Source organism: Eurosta solidaginis, unplaced genomic scaffold (genome assembly GCF_040869045.1).
Source record: "Eurosta solidaginis isolate ZX-2024a unplaced genomic scaffold, ASM4086904v1 ctg00000443.1, whole genome shotgun sequence".
Lineage (NCBI taxonomy): Eukaryota > Metazoa > Arthropoda > Insecta > Diptera > Tephritidae > Eurosta > Eurosta solidaginis.
This window is the reverse complement of record NW_027136925.1, coordinates 549,655-573,552: the sequence shown is the minus strand read 5'-3', so window position 1 is coordinate 573,552 and position 23,898 is coordinate 549,655.

Here is a 23,898-nt window from a genome sequence, read left to right as displayed (position 1 = left end):
AGATAAGTCTACACTTATGTTACAAAAAAAGAAACGCTGTACGGTCCGTCGTAGGATTCAATTGTAAGTACACTGGATAAGATTCGTGTGCTCTACCCACTAGGCTTTCACGTCTCCGCAAAAGAATGCCATAGAATTTCATATGTATTTCAAAATAACGTGAATTAGTAAGTTTTCAGCAGTAAGCTTAATCTTTTTTGGTTTTTGATAGCGCGCTTAGAGGTTTCCAATTTAGTACAAACACGTAAGGAAGGGACTATGTACCTGTCTCGAATGGGGCTGAACAATAGTCTTGTCCCATTAGCAATATCCGAATAGCCGTCTGTACAAGATTTGTAATATATAGTGATACTAGCTTTACCCGGCGTACGTTGTAACGCCCGAGATCGAATGAATGTTGCGTTATTTTGTCTGTTTTGTTTGTTGATAATTTAGTTTAATGTTCTGTAAATTGGTGAAATTTTCGTTTAAACAAAAAAAACAAAAAACACATTTTATTATTGTATCTCATTGTAATGCAAGTGGCTACAAAATATTTTTGGTTTTTTCGTTCGGTGTAAAGAAAAAAAAAATAAATGTAAGGCGCGATAACCTCCGAAGAGATTTAAGGCCGAGCTTCTCTTCCAATTTGCGTCGTGCTCCTCTTGATTTTTCCCTACAAATTGGCCGGACGGGACCTACATGTTTTATGCCGACTCCGAACGGCATCTGCAAGGCAGATGAGTTTTCACTGAGAGCTTTTCATGGCAGAAATACAATCGGAGCGCTTGCCAGACACTGCCGAGGGGCGACCCCGCTTAGAAAAATTTTCTTCTAATTGAAAAATCTTATTTCTAAAATTTTGATGTTGCTTTGCCCGGGAGTTGAACCCAGGGCATACGGTGTGATAGGCGGAGCACGCTACCATCACACCACGGCGGCCGGTGCAAAGATAAACAAATTTTTTAGTGTTCCAACTCTAGAGCAAGCAACATATAGCTGGCCATGAGAGAAACACGGGCTCCCTAAATTTAATCCTGCAACAGTAAGCGATTGTCCTTGTACTTTGTTGATTGCAATTACAAAAGCAAGGCGTACAGGAAACTGTATGAGCTTAAAATTGAATGAAAAATCTGCAGGAATCATTGGGATCCGTGGTATGAGCACATCTTCACCATTGCTTTTATCGCTGATGATTGTTGCTTCGATTGCATTCGGCATTCATTTCTTAACGCAAAGTCTGGTTCCATTGCACAATTTCGGTGGGTATAAATTCTGAAGAAGCGTGATTGGTGAGCAAATTTTCAAAGTTAATATATACGAATTCTAAAGAGTTTAGAAATTCAATTGGATACTTAAAAATTTGATTTTCATCTGTAACTGTGTCGATCGATCTATATTTTGCCACTTCACCAGGAATTTGGTTTGGTGCGATCATTGATTTTGTTAACATGATCATTTTTGGGAGCTAAGATTGCTCGTTCGTATAGCCAAAAAAAAAAATTAAATTTATAATTCTTAATTCTGAAATATGAAAAACATTCGTCTTGATCGAAGGAGTGGGAAATGATGATTGAAGTGTGGGAAATACGTTTCCATAGGGAACACACGCACAGTCAAAATTTAGGTGTTCAAATAACCTAAGTTTGTACAGCAGCCATAGTTCTGAAAAATCTCATTTGTAGGCAAGGTGCCACGCCCATTTTTTCCCAATTCCACATTTTAATGGAGGTGTTAGGACTTAACGTCATATAACCCCTTGTCAATTTTCATTATCTTACCATTATACATCTAGCGATATGCAGTATGATATATTCCATTTCAATGTTGTGGCGCGTATACCTTCAGAGTTATGTAGTAACAAAGATTCCATTTTTATGTCTTTTATATATCGACACTATTTTGAGCCTAAAACTTTCGTGTTGATCAAAGGAATCTACAGCCAAAAATTGGTGATGATTGAAGTGTGGGCAATACGTTTCCATAGGGAACACACAGACACACAGAACTTGATTTTTAATTAAACGGTTTTACTTAGGTTAACTTGAGTGGATGGCTGGTTGGATGGCTGGCACGAATTTTGTAATTGAAATTTAAGTAACTTCCCGATAAGCTACAAGCTTGAAACTTGGAATATAGGTCAGAACACTCATATTAGGAACACATAATACATACGAGAATGGAAAGCGACCTATGAAAAATAATCCCCGCTAGGTGGCGCAAAGATCGAGATAGTCGAATTTGTGGTCCGATTTAGTCCATATTTGGAACACATAATACATACATGAATAGAAAGCGACCTATGATGTCAGATTTGGCTCATATTTGGAACAAATATTACATATATTCCGGTAGAAATGACATCAAAATATCTTGGAGTTGGAGGAGGGGCAAGCATACGTGGCGCAGAGTCGATTAAAGTCTTTGGAAGGATTATGTATTGAGGAATTAGATTGTAACAAATTGTCAGGAAAGTCCTTGCAGTAATGGGTCACTAAATGAACTAAATAGATTGAGAAATAATAGGCAATTATATAAAGACTAAAAAACTTGAACATAAAATAATAAAAATTTTTTTTTAAGTTAAATGGTTTTATTGAAAACAATACGTACATGAAGTAATAATTATACTAAAAGCTAGAAAATAATTAGGAAGGTCCTAGGTACTAGTCATCACACTCCTCATCAATATAGGGCGTTGATCAGAAAATTAAATAAAAGCGTTGGACGCGTAAATTTCTATTGGTAGTCATATATAAGACCAACTGAACCTTAATGAGGTTATGTTACGCCTCACATTTTTAGAAATTTCACGCGCCCAACGCTTTTATTTAATTGTCTGATCAACGCCCTAGATTGTTGAAGAGTGTGATGACTAGTACCTGGGACCTACCTAATTATTAGTATTATTATTACTTCATGTAAATATTGTTTTCAATAAACCCGTTTAACTTACAAATTTTTATTAATTATTTTACTATATATATATAAGTTAAATTACTAAAAGTTATTTAGTTGAAAAAAAATGTTTTTATTGGGAGCTATGGCTCCTTTATTATTCAATGTCAGAATTAGAACTAACTTTTTCAAATATTATTTTCTTACAACTAACTTATTTTGTCGCCGCTCTACCGACTGCGCTGCTGTTGCCGCTTTGTGAATTCGCTGACGATGCGCTTCCCACCGCTTGCTGCATTCTTAATTATTTTCGTGGTGTTATGTTTCGTTATGGAATTTTGTTTACCAGCTTGTGCAACAAGTGTCTTCTTGCTTTACTATTTGGCGCGCGTCGTGCTAACAGCTCCCCCCCCCCCCCCCCCCCCCCCCCCTTAAATTCAAACGTCCGCGTTTGAGGTGCTGGGTTTTTTAAATATTTGATTTAGCCCCTCTATTGCAACCTCTGTCAGTTCGATTGGCTGCTGCTGGTTGACCTTTTTGAGGGGTAGTCTTGACCTTGTAATGGATATAATAATGATTATAGCTACCAATGCGATACTGATATTAGTAGCATAGTTGAAATGATTTGCAGATTTTGTGTATTCTATTAGTTTCGTGTTATTTATGTTTATCCGCTTTAGCATTTGTAGGGACAATATTTCTTCGGTTCTATTTGATTCTGAAAATGGCTGGAGTATAGCGGGTAGGGGCTTGCTTGTGCGCTTTTCTGTATTGGAAAATTTTTTCCCGTTGATTATAATTGTAGCGTTGTTGTAATGTATTATAAATGTGCCGTTAAGGGCTGTAGTTTCTTCGTTTATTACGATTTCTCCTTTAAAGTTGTTCAAAAATAGGATGTCTGGTGAGAGTGCTTCAACTTCCGGTATGTGTTGACTGTTGGTCACTGTGCAGTTCGGCAAGCGGCTGTTTAGGAGATTACTTATACAATAGTCCCTACTTAAATCTAACAAATTATTTTTTGAACATATTTGAATTGAGTTGTATTGCTTACATTCTTTTTGTATGCTATAAAGGTTTCTTTCACAGGTAAGTATTGATTCGAAATTTATTTTATTAATCTTATTGTTTTTCTTTATTGCTCTAATGTCTATTGTTTTACAAGTTTGTTCTTCTACCGTGGGTAGACTTATGATATAGATGATAATTTTGCCATTTGTTGCTATTTTAATTTGTGAAAACCCTAAAACTTCATCCAAATTTATAAACGGAATATTATCTTTTTCGAAAATCTGTTTGGCAATGTCTACTTCTTCACTTGACATAATATATGATTTTACTATATTGGCTTTAGCCCAATGAATTGCATATGCTTTATTTATGATTTCTTCCTTCAAAATTTCTAATTTGTATTTCAATTTCAAAAATGCTTCTATTTCCCTGCTTTTGTCATTCTGCAATTCCTTGGTAATATTGTTTGTAATATTTGTAATTTCATTTATCTTTTTTATTGTTAGTTTGTTAATAATAACCTGATTGTTATTATTTTCAAGGACGTTATTTATTCAAAACTATTTCATGATCCTCGTGGTCTGGATTTCCTGCGATCCATTTCCACGCACTACCTATGAAATTTAGTAACCTTTTCGATCTTCCTTCTATTTTTAGATTATTTAGATGAGCCTATCTATGTACTATTTCGATCCTCCTTAACTATTTCCTTAGTATATGGCTTACTTAGTTTAGTCCCAACCTCCTGTTTTTCTTGACCTAAATGATTTGACCTGGTAAATATGATTTTACGTTATGTTTCTTTCTGTTGTGGTATTCTATGTCCTTTCTCTGTTTAAGTGCCAGTTTCTCTAAGTTACTTTGCCTACTTCTTTCTATATCTTCTGGAGTAAACGTAACGTTTCTACCGAAATATAAATCTACTGGCCTCTTTTTAGTCACAGAATGGATAGTATGATTGTATTCCGACACAGCTCTTTCTAGGAGCTCGTGAAAGTTCCTGTGTCCTCCAACCTCTTTGAGGCAACGCATTATTTCCACCAGAGTAGAATGGAACCTTTCTACTTGCCCGTTTGCCTGGATTTTGTATGATGGTGTTGTAAAAACTTCTATTCCCAACTCGTCCGCCATCATAAATTTAATTGAACTAGAATTCAATGAAGGTTCGTTGTCGATTACAATCAGTTTTGGCACTCCGAAATAGAAAATCAAGTCTCTTAAAGGACCTCTCACGTCCACTATTGCCCTGCTTGAAAGCTTCCTTACTTGTGCGTATTTCGTAAATTTGTCCAGGGCAGTCATAATTACTTTACCTTCTGTTAAAAAAATGTCTATGTGGACCGTGTGTCCGGGATATGTGGGTAATGGCGTCTCACCAATTTTGGGTTGGTTGGGATGGCGTTCGTATTTGTTTTCTTTGCAAGTTGTGCAATTAGTTACAATTCTTTTTATTTTGGTGAGCATTCCTGGGAAATAGCTTTTTTCCAGAATCTGTACTTTGTTTTCAACTGCATTTCTGTGTGCGCGTTTATGGATGTCTAAAATGGTGTTTTCCTGGTCCTGTTCGTTGGTGATGTCGTCAACTAATTTTTGGGTATAGCGTATCTTATAGTTACTAAAATGTAGTGGATAGATGTTTTGGATCATGCCCATTATCCTTTCATCTGTGTTGATTCCGTTGATGATGGAGGGGTTAAGGTATCGTTTTAGGTGCGTAGTGAGAATTTGATCGTCGTATTGGGGTTCTGTAATTTTGTGGCGATGGATTGTTGGAAATATTATTTTAAATTGATATGAAGGTGTTTCGTCATGCTTGAAAAATATTTGATTTTTAAAAACTTTTATTGGGGCCTCTGTACATGGTATGAGGTTATGGCTAGAGCTCTCGTCACTGTGGATTGTGGGGGTGAGGGAATTTATTTGGGGAGGTATCCTTGATAAGGCGTCTGCGACCACGTTGGAGTACCCTGGTTTATATTTCAGTTCGTAATTATATTCCTCCAAGATTGCTTTCCATCGTTTCATTTTGCTATTCGTATTCCTTGTACTTAAAGCATATGTAAGCGGTTGGTGGTCGTTAAATATATTTACTTTTCTTGACCCGTACAAGTAGTTCCGTAAGGAGCTTAAGGACCATATAATGGCCAGCACCTCCTTCTCATTGGTTGCATAAGATTCTTCGGTTTTGTTGAGGGTTCTAGATATGTATGTTACGGGTTTTTTATTTTGTGATAGTACGGCGCCTATTGCGAAGTCGGATGCGTCCGTGGTCAGTTCGAAGTCCTTTTCAAAATTCGGATGGGACAGAACGATGTCCGGTGAAGTAAGGGTGTTTTTGATTTTGTCGAATGCATTTAATGCTTCCTGATTTAGGGTAATGAATTGCTTCCTTGATGTGTTTTTGGAAATATTTCCAAATTCGCCTCGCAAAATGGCCATAAGTGGCTTGGCGATCTTGGCAAAGTCCTGAATAAATCTTCTATAATGGCCTGCCATGCCAAGGAACGAACCAAGTTCCTTAAGATTTTTAGGAGGAGGCATATTAACTATGGCTTCTACCTTTTTTGGGTTTGTTTTTATTCCTTCCGGGGTAACAACGTACCCCAGGAATTCTACTTCCTGTTTGGCAAACTCGCACTTGTCTAGCTGTATTTTCATGTTTGCTCTCTCTAGGGTTCTGAACACTAATTCAATATTTTTTAAGTGCTCCTTTTCGTTTTTCCCAAATATTATTACATCATCGATGTAGACGTAACATCTTACACCGATATGTTGCCGGAGGATATCATCCAGTGCCCGTTGAAATGTGGAAGGGGCATTCTTAAGCCCAAATGGCAATCGGAGAAATTCGTACTTTCCGTTGTTTACGGAAAATGCCGTTTTCTCGATATCGGACTCACGAAGTGGAATCTGATGAAATCCGCTTTTAAGATCAACAACGGTAAATAGTGAATTATTTCCGAGGTTTGCAAGAACCTCATTTATTTCTGGTATAGGGTACTTATCGGGGATTGTAACTGAATTGAGCTTTCGATAGTCGATCACCATCCGGTATTTCTTTTTACCAGAGGCGTCCAACTTTTTGTCGACTATCCACACTGGTGAGTTATAGGGGGATTTTGATCTCCTAATTATCCCGTTATCTAGGAGTTCCTCTATTTCCCTTTCTATTTCCTCTTTAAGCGCCATTGGTTAAGAATAAGGCTTGGAATATACGGGTGTGTCGCTGGTAGTGCGGATTTCGCCCTTCACTAAAGTAGCATATGTTAGTTTTTCGTCGGGATCCGAGAACAGATTGGGACATTTCCCAATTATGCCATTAATTTTTGATTGAATTTCGGCAGAAAGATGTGGTATTTTTATTCCAAATTATTCACTTCTTGTGACACCCTTTGTTTTAGAGGGATAACTATATTTTCGAAAATTGTCATCATATTTTTATCAGTGTGGATTGTTGCTTGCAGTTGTTTGAGCGTGTCGTTACCTATTATTCCGTGAAAGGAGTTTAATATTGGTAAAATGAAAAATTTAATTTTGCCTACGCCGTGTCCGAAAATATCCACGTACGTGTGGTGAGTGATCTCTATGTCTCCTGCGACAGAGTTAACTTTAAAACTATGCTCATTAGGAATTGGATTTCTTATCCTCGAGGATTGTATGTAATTTTTATTCGAGCCGGTATCTATTAGAAAGTCTAGTCCATCTCCGCTCCTAGCAATGAACTCGTAATAGGGGAGTGAAGATGGAGTTAGTCTAAAAAATGAATAGTATCTAGTTCGGTGTAATCCTGCTCGTTCAGGGCCGGATTGTTGTTTGTGATTAAATTAAGGATACTTTTTGGTATGTGGTCTGGTTGATTTTCATTTCCATAATTAGTTAGGACGGGATTATCCTCGTAGATTTGGTGAGCATCTGCCTGATCGTAGTATTCATCGGGTTTAGTGTAGTCCGTATTGGCGTAAAAAGTTCTTCGCATTTTATTTGGTGCGTGAGGATATTGGGTAGAAAGGGGACGCTTCTGCGCGAAATTGTTTTGGTTATTCTGCGGCCGGTTTTGATAGTTGACCTGCCTGGAATGTATGGACTGGTCTACATCCATGGGTACTGGTGGTTTTGGTGGTAGATTGTTTCTGTTATTATTGGAGTAATTATTTTGATTGTTGTACCCTGTTGGGTTCGAACGGAAATTTGGGTTATACTGGGGATAATTGGTTTGGCCGTAGTATCTTGTGCGGAATCCTTGGTCATATCCGGGGTAATTGTAGTTGCCAGGACGATTTGTCTGTGGAATGAATGGATAATTTGGGTACCTATTTGGTTTTCGATTAAACTGTTGCGACCTCGGTGCAAAACTAGGTTTAAGGAATAAGTCAGCTCGGGATAGAAAGGTCTGTTATTGTTATAATTTGTGTTATTTCGTGGTGGTCGTGGCGGTCCGTTGATAATTGATCTGTTCACAGTGTTCGCGTGGTTCATTCGGAAGGACAGGTTATCAAGTTTTTGACACAGGTGCAATGCCTGTGGCAGGGTGGTTGGTTCACGGATACTGAGGAGACGGGGTAGGTCTCCATTAAGCCCGCGAATAAACGTATCCAAAGCTTTCCCTCTGTAGGAGTTTGTCATGGCTCTGATGGACTCTTCGCCCAAGTCGAGACAGGAAATTTTGTCAAGGATGAAACCAGGCGAAAACTTGTGCTGCAGTTAATTATGCCACTTATAACGTACGCCGATACAGTATATAGTAAGATGGACTCAGTGTCATACAACAAAGTTGCTGTAGCGTTTAACAATGCTACGAGATACGTTTACGGGATTGGTAGATATGATGACATATCTGCCTGGCGAACGAAAATTCTTGGGTGCAGCCTTGAAAATTATCTAGCCGCCAGGAATTGTATCTTTATATACAAATTATTATTGTGGAAGACACCAAATTACTTATTCGAAAGTTTGAGACCAGTGAGGTCACTGAGACATCAGAGTCTGGTCGTACCATCGCACAATTACTTAACTTCATCTAGACTATTTTTCATTAGCGCGGTTAAATTATGGAATTCAATCCCAGATAATGTGAAGGCTGGACTAAATAGATTCAACTACAAGGATGTAATACTCAAGTACTTCAAAGCTGTATGAAAACAATGCAAAAACATTGTAAGGGTGTTTAAGATACCTGCTTCTCTTTTCTTTCCCCTTTTCCCACTTTGATCTTGACTATCTTTTCTTTCGTTAAGGTTAGATGTATTCTAAATTTGTTATTTAGATTTAAGTTAGAATATACATATTTACACTGTTTTATGTTTAATAACCTAGTTGAAGTACTTCTAAAAGACTATATCTGGTCTTACTCTGTACTACGTTGGTAAATAAATAAATAAATAAATAAATAAAAAATAAATTAGGGAAAGATGTTGATAGACCTTCTGATAGAAGGTAGAAATATCATCGTGGCGCTGGGCCAGTGTGGTCATTTGGTATTCTAAAGTACCAATATCTCTTTTGTCATAAGGCACTTTCTAATATGCGTCCAATCTAGTGGAGTACTATAGGATCCGAGAGCCGTGTCGGCATCGCCGACAATTTTGTGTCTGATTGTATGTAGTATGGCGAAATATTTAGGTGTGTCTTCAAAGATTCATATGCTTTTAGTATTCTGTCGACACTTTTTCTCCAGGAGCTAAATTCCCCTGGTCGTCCTGAGAATTCTCTCAGGCATTTTACCATATCTGGTATCCTATCTAGATCGTTTATATTTTGCGCATTTAATGTAACACTATGGTCTGGTGGCAAATCATTAAGGGAGGTCCTATTCATTCTATCCAACGCTTCTATAGCTGCTGATTCTACTGCCGTCGTGTTAGCGACGGAAGGATTACCCTGACGGGTATTTCCGTATTCCAACCTAAGTTGAATTGATCTACGAGTTCCTCCGCGGATCCTGGCATTTTCCTAAAGATTTTTTTTTATATTTGATTGCTAATTTCTTTTAGTTCTTCTTTTATTTCACAAGGCACAACTGAGTTTACTTTTCACAATGATTTCTGTATAATATTTTCTTTAGATTTTATGGATTTGGTTCCTAATTTCTTGTTAATTTTTCTTTTGTTTCACAAAAAGCAAGTAAATTTACTTTTCACAATAATTTCCTTTTCTTTTTTGTTTCACAAGCGCAACTCAATTTACTTTCTCGCAATGATTTCTGTGTAAATTTTTATCTTAGATTTTATAGATTTGTATGCTAATTTCTCTTTTAATTTTTCTTTTCTTTCACAAAGCGCAATTAGATCTACTTTTCATAATAATTTCCTTTTCTCTTTTTTTCAATTGTTATTATTATTTTTGTTTCCAATTATTTACTTATTACTATTTAATCTTACGCTAGTATCATGTCCAACGCTGGATGTGGGGTTTTCGCCGCTTCGGTGTTCGTCCTTTTCCCTCCTGGTACTTGGGTACCTCGGTCGTACTGCTTATTCCACTTCCCGGTGCCGCTGTAGACGCGTGTCCTTACTTGTTATTTTTCAGGCACTTTTAACGTTTTTTTTTATATACGTCACCCGCGTGGCCTTAATTTTTGATTTTCAGGCACTACTACTTTCCGACACACGCGCTGGTCCCTGCTCGGGCGCCAGTTAACCTACTAAAAGTTATTTAGTTGAAAAAAAAAAATGTTTTTATTGGGAGCTATGGCTCCTTTATTATTCAATGTCAGAATTAGAACTAACTTTTTCAAATATTATTTTCTTACAACTAACTCATTTTGTCGCCGCTCTACCGACTACGCTGCTGTTGCCGCTTTGTGAATTCGCTGACGGTGCGCTTCCCACCGCTTGCTGCATTCTTAGTTATTTTCGTGGTGTTATGTTTCGTTATGGAATTTTGTTTACCAGCTTGTGCAACAAGTGTCTTCTTGCTTTACTATTTGGCGCGCGTCGTGCTAACATATACATGGTCCTTCGCGGCCAAAAAACACCAGCGACCAAAAATTAAAATAAACAAATAAAAAAAAAAAAAAACAATTTACATACGGTTCAGTACGGACATAAAAAACTAAAAAAGTGGTAAACAAATTTATTTAAAATTAGTTGGAAAAAAATACATACATACAGGTGTACCTAAAAACACGAAGGGTGGTGAGAACAAAAAAGTTACACACTTCACAAAATATCAAAATATTTTTTATTATATATAAATGTATGTATTAAATACTAGGGCAGAAATTATTGTAAACAAGTAAAGGTGTCTAAGTTCGGGTGTAACCGAACATTATATACTCAGCGTGAGCTTCAATTGTGCATTTAATTTCAGATAAATTACTTTTCTACATAACACGTGGCACCACTCGTTTAAAAGAAAAATGTCTCCCCATTTTCTGTTACAGTAAAACTTGATAAGTGAAATATCATTGACTCAAAACTATTTTTTGCTAAGTTATAGCTAAGTTATAGGGTGGCGGTGCCACCCCCATTTTTTTATTTGAAGTTTTTCCTATTTATTGTTATAAATCTACTTGGGAAATGAAATAACATTGATCTAAAACTCTTTTTGCAAAGATATAACTCATTTTATTCGTCCAGGACCTTTTTAAAAACCTTTTATATAAAGGTGGGCATGGTCCTTAACCGATTTCGTAAATTTTTCTTCAAATCATTCCCCATAGTAAAGGCAAACTCTCTGCCGAATTTTGTTACGATAGGTTTAACGATTTTTGATTTATGATTAATAATATTTGTAAAATTGATTTTATCACAAATGAGAGGTGCCACGCCCATTTTAAAATTTTTTTTGAAATTTTTATCAAGAGTCTAAATATCAGACATATGACAAATTTCAACATTCTAGGTGTATTATTTACTAAATAATCAGGTTTTTTGTGTTTTCCAAAATGTTATATATATAAAAAGTGGGCGTGGTTATCATCCGATTTTGCTCATTTTCAATACCAATCTATTCTGGGTCCAGATAAGCTCGTGTACCAAATTTGGTGAAGATATCTCAATATTTACTCAATTTATCGTGTTAACGCCCAGACGGACGGACGGACGGACATGGCTCAAACAAATTTTTTTCGATACTGATGATTTTGATATATGGAAGTCTCGATTCCTTTATACTGTACAACCAACCGTTATCCAATCAAAGTTAATATACTCTGTGTGCAGAGCACGCTGAGTATAAAAAAACAACAACAATGTATGCCGTACACATAGTAATTTGGTGAAATTTTAAGCTTCTAGCTGTTAAAATGGGACCGAAATTACGAAGAGCTTCTGATCTGAACAATCTGCTCAATGGGGTGTATACTATTTACACCCCAGATCTCCCCGAATTTTTCAGCAAAAATATCTGCAGTATACAAAAGCATCTGGTAAACTTTTAAGCTTATATCTCAAAACTTGAAGAAATGACAAAAAATACCTATTTCCTGAAAAACGGTTATATGGGGGATGAATGCTTTAGTGATCCGATTTGGCCGCTTCCGACAAATGCCTAATGGGACACCTAAGTATACCCGCTAACCAAATTTGATCAATATGTCTCAAAAATCGACTACTTTGGGAAGTGTGTGAATCTCTTTCCTTACGGGACTTACAACTTTGAGATTCGTGACAAACTTAATATACCATTTCACTTTCATGAAAGGTATAAAAAATTGGAAATTTTGCATAAAACGATATATGGTTAGAAATTGGGGCTCAAATTTTTAGGCGTGTATTTATTGTTGTGATGTGTTTTTGAGATTTTTACGGTACCTTTGAACTTACGCGTTAGTCCATTTATTGCAACGTAAAGTTTTTTAATTAATTTTAAATACCGCTATGGCAGTTTTTGTCAAGTCATGTGATAGGTTTGAGTTACTGTTTGTGCTCAGAAATATTTGTGAAATTATTTCATATTTGTTCAATTTGCAATTTGTTTTTTTAATAGATTAATAAATTACTGAACCAATCATAAAACCTCAAGTTATCTTTAGCCAAATCTCATGTAAAACTTGCAAAATTTATTTAACGTTTTTTATTACAAAATGTGGCATGTAATGTTCGAAAACTATTTTTTAGCTTTTGCTAACTTGTTCTAATAACTATAACTTCGGGCAGACTTAGCTTTAAGACACTTTTGTTGGGAACCGAATTTGTGGTGTGTTCTTTTAGTAGATACAGATGGCAAATTTATAAGTCTGAATTTTAGTTAGAGATATGCATTTTTATCTGGAAATGTTGAGAAAAAAAGCTACACATCAACAAGACGGCATGAATTAGAAACACGGCCTCTCCAAAATCACTCGTCGTACGATCTAATCAATTACTTCGAATTGCTATCAGGAACTTTTTGGTCAAATACCACCACGACGTACACATGCCCTGGTGCGAATCGCAATTTCCCATTAGCAGGTGGAACTAGTTCAAAAATTTCCACTCGCAGTGCTTTCTACTGATTGTTTTGTGATATCCTACGAAAAGACAATTGCTCTATTATGATGGCCTTTTGATCGCACATTTAACCGGATGAGTCGGATGTTGGGGCTTCCCAGCGGATTTGGGTGTTAGAATATACCCGCGATAGGTATGCCCATCGTAAGAGGCGACTAAAATACTAGATTCAAGGGGTTGTGCAGCGAAATTCTTTCAGGTTGCCAGTGCAATGTATAGCTTCTCCAAACCTACTTGTCAACCTCACCTATCCATGGCGAATCCTATTTCATTAATAGCCGATGCTATGGCGACCTCGAACTCCTCACGGATGTATGGGGTGGTAGGGCGGGATGGCCTAGAAGAGCGCATATGATCATAACAAATCGTTTCCGAGATGGTTGGGCTAGGTACCGGAACGTACCGGATCTGCATCCGGCAAGGGACGTCAACATCTATAACACTCCCCAAGGCCTTCGGGAGTGTCCTTATCGCTACAACAACAACAACAGTCGGATGTGGTTCTTAATATAGCTCAGAATTAAGTGCTGCTGCTACATGTGTGGCTTTGAATCAGATAACTACCAATTCAGAGGTAGTGCGAACAGGTCATTTTGCGTGACTGTCTCCCATTTTTTCTGCAATTAATACAGAAGTAGAAAGTGCCGTAAGTAACAACCTTACATCTGTCATCAAATTTGAAATAGTAAATCTGAAAAACAATTATATAAGATATATATACATATATAGTATTCGATAAATTCCAAATATATAGTTGACTAATAATCCTCACACAAAGTTTCACAGTTGTAACTATCTAAATGAGGGGGCTATTACGATGAACCTCTTGTCTTTGTTATCTTTTACCAGTTTTTGTTACAAGAAAAATATATGTATATATATAAAGGTATGGTACTAGCCAAATAATCTCGAAAAAAAAGGTCAGAAACAACTTTTCTGTGTCGCTATTCGGCAGTAATGAAAAGCTTCTCTCACAAGCCACGGCATCCGATTTTTCTTATTTTATTAAGCTATGGGAAATGATTGGAAGAGAGCCTACATATCAAATATCAACAAAACAGTTAAAAATTTAGTTAGGCTGTCCTGTCTGCAGACACACGGACGGATGTACATGGGTTACACTCACAAAATAACACTAACCTAAAACTAAGAAAACATTTCCAAACAAATTTTCTTTAAATTGAGAAAATTTCAACGTAATGAGTAAGAATTTCTAATTTTTATGTAGTACTCCTAATTAATTTGAGAAAAAAGTTAAAAATTCTTTTTAAGCCAGGAATACTTGATTGAATATTTCTTACAATACATGTACGAGTTGGCTCAGTGAATAAAAGCAGTCGACTGTAAAGTTGTTGACCTCGATTATAAATCAACTGCAGTGAGAGTTACACAATATAATGTTTTATATTTTTTCAATAAAATGTAATAAGTAAAAGTCTCTTATTTTTGTAAAAAAATATCATTAATTTGAGGGAAATTTTTTCTTAATTTTTTTTTATCAAGAATACCTCATTAAATATTTCTCACAATATTTACATGTACTAGATATGTAGCTCAGTGGTTACAGCAATCGAGTGTGCAGTTGACGGCCGGGACTCGAAATCCACTTCCATAATAGTTGCACATTTAATTTTATTTCTTTAATATAAACTAGCATACCCAGAAAACGTTGCCCTGCCCTACATTTGCTAAGTGGACTTCCCTTACCTCTTTCACCGCCTTTATCATTAACAAGACTACAACTTTACTACTTTTCCTAACATTTCTCCTTCTTATTTAATTTATCTTCGCTCCCTTCTCATTCTTATTCTCCTTATCACTACCAAACCCATTCCCACCTCCACTCCCACTCTCATCGCCATTATCACTCTTATTCCACTCCCTCTGCCTCTCCCACCTAACTATTCCAAAATTTTATACACATTAATGTAGGGGTATATGCACATTAAATATTATCAATGATTTGAAGCAAACATAATCGGATTTTTGACGAAGTTAAATTTATATTGGGTGGGCGCGGGGCACCGCCAATTTTTCCGAAATTTTATATAACCAGAAAACTACCGGATGGCCACGTGAACCTACCCTTAAATTTTTTCGATGATTATATACATATACATTCATTACTATTTATTAGATTTATATATTCCAATGAAAATTTTTCTTAAAACAAAAGAAAACAACATTTTTTTCATTTTAAACATATTACTTGTCTAGATGAAAATATTACTAAGACGCAATCTAATTTTTTTCTCATTTTAATAGTTATTTTCCACATTTTAAGGAAGTTTTTTTTTTTTTGAGTATATAGATTTTCTTTTTTTCACAGAAATAAACTTCAGCTTTGTACAGTATTTAAAGAAGAAGATTATATTCAAACAAACAACGCGCTGAGCACAAATCGATGTTTTAGTAAAATTTTCAATAAAATTTATATCTTTTGGTTGATGTTTATGCAATGTATGGACTTATATTATACATGATATTTATATAAAGAGATAATTTTTGATTTATGACTTTCCATGTCGCTGAATCACAATACTCAATTATTGGTATAAATAACAAGTAAAGGTGTCTAAGATCGGGTGTAACCGAACACTATATACCCAGCGTGAGCTTCAATTTTACATTTCATTTCAGATAAATTACTTTTCTACATAACATGTGGCACCACCCGTTTGAAAGAAAAATGTCTCCCCATTTCCTCTTACAGTAAAACTTGATAAGTGAAATATCATTGATTGAAAACTATTTATTTTTACATTTCATTTCAGATAAATTACTTTTCTACATAACATATGGCACCACCCGTTTGAAAGAAAAATGTCTCCCCATTTCCTCTTACAGTAAAACTTGATAAGTGAAATATCATTGATTGAAAACTATTTTTTGCTAAGTTATAGCTTGTTCTAGTCTACGACCCTTCTAAAATTGTTTTCTATCTAAGTTGCCGTGCCCTTTAACCGATCCCGGCCATTTTTACTAGAAATATTTTCTGCAATAAGGAAAATATGTGTACATAATTTCATTACGATCCGTTAATTTTTCTTCTAGTTATGGCTCCCGAAACATAGAAAATTCCTTAGTCGTAAAAGGGGCGGTACCACGGCCATTTTTTTAAATTTGAAATTTTTCCTATTTATTGTTATAAATCCACTTGAGAAATGAAATACCATTAATATAAAACTCTTTTTTGCAAAGATATAGCTTATTTTATTCGTCCACGAGCCTTTTAAAAATCTTTTATATAAAAGTGGGCGTGGTCCTTAGCCGATTTCGTGAATTTTTCTTCAAAGCATTCCTTATAGTAAAGGAAACCTCTCTGCCGAATTTTGTTACGATAGGTTTAACCATTTTTGATTTATGATAAATAATATTTGTAAAATTGATTTTATCACAAATGAGCGGTACCACGCCCATTTAAAAAAATTTTTTTTTGAAATTTTTATCAAGAGTCTCAATTTCAGTCCACACGTCAAATTTCAACATTCTAGGTGTATTATTTACTAAATAATCAGATTTTTTGTGTTTTCCAAAATGTTATATATATAAAAAGTGGGCGTGGTTATTATCCGATTTCGCTCATTTTCAATATCAATCTATTCTGTGTCTAGATAAGCTCGTGTACTAAATTTGGTGAAGATATGTCAATATTTACTCAAGTTATCGCGTTAACTGGCAGACGGGCGGACTGACGGACGGACGGACATGGCTCAATCAATTTTTTTTTTTTCGATATTGATGATTTTGATATTTGGAAGTCTATATCTATCTCGATTCCTTTATACCTGTACAATCAACTGTTATCCAATCAAAGTTAATATACTCTGTGTGCAAAGCACGCTGAGTATAAAAATAATATCAGTAACCGTCCAAGATTACGTATGAACTGATGTGCCACGGCGTATACGCAATATTCATAAATTAGTAGCCGATAGGTGGAAAGCAAGGGACTTGGTACGAAATTGTAGATAATTCGACTTAGCAAAAAAGAAAAACAAATATATAACAAGTAAGGAAGGCTAAGTTCGGTTGTAACCGAACATTAGATACTCAGTTGAGAGCTATGGAGACAAAATAAGGGAAAATCACCATGTAAGAAAATAAAACTGGGGTAACCCTGGAATGTGTTCGTATGACATTTGTATCAAAAGGAAGGTATTAAAGAGTATTTTAAGAGGGAGTGGCCCATAGTTCTATAGGCGGACGCCATTTAGGGATATCGCCATTAAGATGGGCCAGGGCTGACCCTAGAATTTGTTTCTACGATATGGGTATCAAATGAAAGGTTTTAAAGGGTATTTTAAAAGAGAGTGGGCCTTAGTTCTATAGGTGGAAGCCTTTTCGGGATATCGTTATAAAGGTGGACCAGGGTTGACTCTAGAATGCGTTTGTACAATATGGGTATCAAATGAAAGGTGTTAATGAGTATTATAAAAGGGAGTGGGCCCTAGTTCTATAGGTGGACCTTTTCGAAATATCGCCATAAAGGTGGACCAGGGTTGACTCTAGAATTTGTTCGTACGATGTGGGTATCAAAGGAAAGGCGCTAATGATTATTTTAAAAGGGCGTGGGACTTAGTTCTATAGGTGGACGCCTTTTCGAGATATCGCCATAAAGGTGGACCAGGGGTGACTCTAGAATGTGTTTGTAAGATATGGGTATCAAATGAAAGGTGTTAATGAGTATTTTAAAATGGAGTGGGCCTTAGTTCTATCGGTGGACGCCTTTTCGAGATATCGCCATAAAAGTGGACCAGGGGTGACTACATAACGTGTTTGTACGATATGGGTATCAAATGAAAGGTGTTAATGAGTAATTTAAAAGAGAGTGGGCCTTAGTTCTATAGGTGAAAGCCTTTTTGGGATATCGTTATAAAGGTGGACTAGGGTTGACTCTAGAATGCGTTTGTACAGTATGGGTATCAAATGAAAGATGTTAATGAGCATTATAAAAGGGAGTGGGCCCTAGTTCTAAGGGTGGACGCCTTTACGAGATATCGCCATAAAGGTGGACCAGGGTTGCTTCTAGAATTTGTTTGTACGATATGGGTATCAAATGAAAGGTGTTAATGAGTGTTTTAAAAACGCGTGGACCTTAGTTCTATAGGTGGACGCCTTTTCGAGATATCGCCATGAAAGTGGACCAGGGGTGACTCTAAAATATGTTTGTACGATATGGGTATCAAATGAAAGGTGTTAATGAGTATTTTAAAATGGAGTGGGCCTTAGTTCTATCGGTGGACGCCGTTTCGAGATATCGCCATAAAGGTGGACCAGGGGTGACCCTAGAATTTGTTTGTATGATACGGATATCAAATTAAAGGTATTAATGCGGGTTTTAAAAGGGAGTGGGTCTTGGTTCTATAGGTGGTCGCTTTTTTGAGATATCGCCATAAAGGTGGACCACGGGTGACTCTAGAATATGTTTGTACGATATGGGAATCAAATGAAAGGCACTAAAGAGTATTTTATGGGGGAGTGGGCTATAGTTCTCTAGGTGGACACCATTTAGGGATATCGCCGTAAAGGTGGATCAGGGTTGACTCTAGAATTTGTTTGCACGATATGGGTATCAAATGAAAGGTGTTAATGAGTATTTTAAAAGGAAGTGATCCTTAGTTCTATAGGTGGACGCCGTTTCGAGATATCGTCATAAAGGTGGACCAGGGGTGACCCTAGAATTTGTTTGTACGATATGGGTATCAAATTAAAGGTATTAATGAGGGTTTTAAAAGGGAGTGGTCGTAGTTGTATATGTGAAGGCGTTTTCCAGATATCGACCAATATGTGGACCAGGGTGACCCAGAACATCATCTGTTGGATACCGCTAATTTATTTATATATGTAATACCTGCCAAGATTTCAAGGGTTTTTTATTTCGCATGCAGAACTTTTTTATTTTCTTCTACTTAATATGGTAGGTGTCACAACCATTTTTCAAAGTTTTTTCTAATGTTATATTTCGCGTCAATAAACCAATCCAATTACCATGTTTCATCCCTCTTTTAGTATTTGGTATAGAATTATGGCATTTTTTTAATTTTTCATAATTTCCGATATCGAAAAGGTGGGCATGGTCATAGTCGGATTTCGTTAATTTTTATACCAAGATAAAGTGAGTTCAGATAAGTACGTGAACTAAGTTCAGTAAAGATATGTCGATTTTTGCTCAAGTTATCGTGTTAAGGGCCATGCGGAAGTACAGACGGACGACTGTGTATAAAAACTGGGCGTGGCTTCAACCGATTTCGCCCATTTTCACAGAAAACAGTTAACGTCGTAAAATCTATGGCCCTACCAAATTTCAAAAGGATTGGAAAATTTTTGTTCAACTTATGGCATGAAAGGTATCCTAGACAAATTAAATGGAAAAGGGCGGAGCCACCCCCATTTTGAAATTTTCTTTTATTTTTGTATTTTGTCGCACCATATCATTACTGGAGTTGAATGTTGACATAATTTACTTATATACTGTAAATATATAAATTTTTTTGTTAAAATTTTACATTAAAAAAAATTTTTTTTAAAAGTGGGCGTGGTCCTTCTCCGATTTTGCTAATTTTTATTAAGCGTACATATAGTAATAGGAGTAACTTTCCTGCCAAATTTCATCATGATAGCTTGCAAAAATTTTAAATTACCTTCTTTTAAAAGTGGGCGGGGCCACGCCCATTGTCCAAAATTTTACTAATTTTCTATTCCGCGTCATAAGTTCGACCTATGCACCAAGTTTCATCGCTTTATCGGTCTTTGGTAATGAATTATCGCACTTTTTCGGTTTTTCGAAATTTTCTATATCGAAAAAGTGGGCGTGGTTATAGTCAGATATCGTTCATTTTAAATAGTGATCTGAGATGAGTGCTCAGGAACCTACGTACCAAATTTCATCAAGATACCTCAAAATTTACTTAAGTTATCGTGTTAACGGATGGACGGACGGACATGGCTCAATCAAATTTTTTTTCGATCCTGATGATTTTGATATATGGAAGTCTATATCTATCTCGATTCCTTTATACCTGTACAACCAACCGTTATCCAATCAAACTTAATATACTTTGTAAGCTCTCTACAACTGAGTATAAAAACTAAAAAACACGCTTTTAAATAATATCGAAAGCGTAAAAGTTAAAAATAATTTTCAAACTAAGTTAAAAACAATAATGAACGAAAAATCTATAGTATTATTCTAAAACACGGCGCTTAGCGTGGTAAACTACAATACGTACACAAGTGAAATATATATCAGATGAAAGCTTTTCACGTGCATGTTGGCACAAAACTACAAAAATTTAATTTGGTTAATTTGTTCATGAGATAATAGCGTTTAAAGTTTGCTTATTGCACTGTTTTTGTTCTATCAAATTCTAATTAGCACAAAATCATATTATAACGAATTTAGTGGGAATTTCCGCTTATTTCCAACCTTCTGCTAACTTTAATATTGCTAAATTGTTGAATAAGTAACTCCAATATTCAATAATGGAAGATGGTCTTTATTAGGCTACTTTGAGAGTACTTCACAAAAACACTCATACTTCACAACCAATAGCGTGCTTGAATCAATCTGATTACTGACTACTCAGCTTTCTCTTCTTTTAAACTCTCTGTTGCCCCGTTCACCCATTTCCCCTAAGGTCTAATAACTTCGCGAACTTCACACCAGCCATATATGTACATGTATATTTGTAGCCACCGTGGTGTGATGGTAGCGTGCTCCGCCTATCACACCGTATGCCCTGGGTTCAACTCCCGGGCAAAGCAACATCAAAACTTTAGAAATAAGATTTTTCAATTCGAAGAAAATTTTTCTAAGCGGGGTCGCCCCTCGGCAGTGTCTGGCAAGCGCTCCGATTGTATTTCTGCCATGAAAAGCTCTCAGTGAAAACTCATCTGCCTTGCAGATGCCGTTCGGAGTCGGCATAAAACATGTAGGTCCCGTCCGGCCAATTTGTAGGGAAAAATCAAGAGGAGCACGACGCAAATTGGAAGAGAAGCTCGGCCTTAGATCTCTTCGGAGGTTATCGCGCCTTACATTTATTATTTTTTTTTTTTATTTATATTTGTAGTTTAGAGTCTCTCGCATAGACATATGCGTGTGTATATGTGAGTACTATGTGAGTATCTCTTCGTTGGCTTGTAGGTATTTGGTAAATGATGATTAATGTGTTTATGTACACAGTGTGGCTCGCTTCAATGTTTTTGTGTTGGGAGTTTATTACTAGTGATGGTAATATTCGTCACACTGGCCTCCATCTAAGTCTGATCGTCCCGATAACGATCCAACCGCTGCTAGCCTCTCTAACTGAACCACCCTTCTATTTCGTGGTTTCCCAATTGTTTGTATGCGGTAGATGGTATCACTGATCCTCTTCACAACTTTGTGCGGCCTTCCCAACTGCACCAAAATTTGGATGGAACACCTTTCCGCCAGTGAGGGTTGTATATCAGTACCAAATCTCCCTCAAAGAAACCTTCCGAATTATTGTTCTTGTCGTACCTATGTTTCATCCTACTACTCGTTATCCTGGCCGTTCCCCCACACTCTGTTGTTTGGCCAATGAACTACTTCGCAGAGCTTGATGTTGACGGATTGGCTTTGCATAATCAGTATCGTGTTGACGTTTCACAAGAGAAGTGCACGCTGGCTTGAAACCACCCTTACATTCTTTCTGGAAAATTCTTTCGTTCGTTTTAGTGCGTCCATTAGGGGTTGTTAATGCCAGTGTTTTTCTCGCAAGTACCTTCGGTTCTGATTTGTTTTGCCCATTCGTTCCATCAACTCTTGCCCGATCTGCTGCCTTTGACTTTTGTGGTTTTTGTCGAATATCTTTCACCAGCACTCGCTTACTGCTGAACTCTTGCTCAAAACTGAAGTTAAGTTGCACATCCTTGTTCCTATACTGCATAATCCTTCTCTGCATATCGATCCTGATGTCATAGTCAACTAAGAAATCAATAGCTGGGGCAAGTTCTCGATCTTTACATCTGACTCCCTCTTGCTTATCTCCTCCAGTTTTGCGTTTACGACCAGCCAAGTTGGAACTACCAGGACCGATGCTGCAATGACGTTCAATGTGACCTGGGTTACCACACTTGAAACACTTCAAAACTCCGGCATTTTTCTGTTGTGTTCCCTTCAGTGCTTCCAAAATTGTGTCTACACAATCTGGCCTTTCTACATACAGACGGCGTGCTTTGAAAGATCGTTTACTCAATAGTGAGGCAGTTTCCTGAGTCAATGCATGTGATACCGTTTCTGCAAATGCTGTCTTTGGGTTTGTGTATGTAGCTCGCTTTGTTTCCACGTCCCGTATGCCATTTATAAAGCTCTGAATCTTTACCCTTTCAGTGTATCCACGGGTGCGTCCGCATTTGCCAAATGAGCCAACCTTTCAACATGCGACACAAATTCCTGCAAAGTCTCATTCGCCTGTTGGTAACAGTTTTGCAACTCAATTCAATATATCTGTTTTCTATGCTCGCTTCCATAACGTCTCTCAGCGGCATCAATGCTTCATAACTGTTCCGTTCGTACTCTGGAATAGACTGAAAAATTTTCGCTGCAGGCCCTTTTAATGCCAATAACATTGCAGCAACTTTAACTTCCGCATTCCATTTGTTCACTGCTGACGTCTTCTCAAATTGAAGCTTGAATACCTGGAAAGGAACAGAGCCGTCCAAAGATGTAGTTTTTACCTTCGGATTGCTCGCTGGGACAGCTGGGCGATTTAGTTGTAACTGATGCATAAGACCTCTCAACGCTTCTATCTCGGCATCAATTTTGTCCTCGAGTTGTAAAATTTTTGCATCCTGCTCTTCCAGTTTCGCAAAGAGCTGCGATGATACCTGTTCCGAAATTGAGATGCCATTGTCGATGTTTGTGCAGGTATTGCAGCCAATATCATGTTAAAATCTGTGCTCGTCACTGTCTGCGGTGTTTCGCTTTTTCTTCCATTTTTGTTTTGCCTTGTTGCTATCAGAATGAAAGACATACTCGTCAGCATTGATTCCTTCAAATACATAGCTATCCTTAGTCGTCTTTGTGGCTGCGATTTATTGCCAGTAGTAGGCAATCCACGGGGTTCCAACTCCTCCTTCAGTTGATGGATATTCCATTCACTCAACTTTGCCATGTCCAAGTTGTATTCGAAATATTCGGAATTTATTCAACAATTCCTCTTCTGACACCAATTGTAACGAATTTAGTGGGAAACTCTGCTTATTTCCAACCTTCCGCTAAGGTTCGTATTGCTAAATTGTTGAATAAATAACTCCAATATTCAATAATGGAAGATGGTCTTTATTAGGTTACTTTGAAAGTACTTCACAATAACCCTCATACTTCACAACCAATAGCGTGCTTAAATCAAACTGTTACTGACTACTCAGCTTTCGCTGCTTCTATACTCTCTGTTGCCTCGTTCACCCATTTCTTCTAAGGTCTAGTAACTTCGCGAACTTCACACCATCCATATATGTATATGTATATTTGTAGTTTAGAGTCTCTCGTATAGCCATATGCGTGTTGCCTTGTATGTATTTGGTAAATGATGATTAATGTGTTATATACACAGTG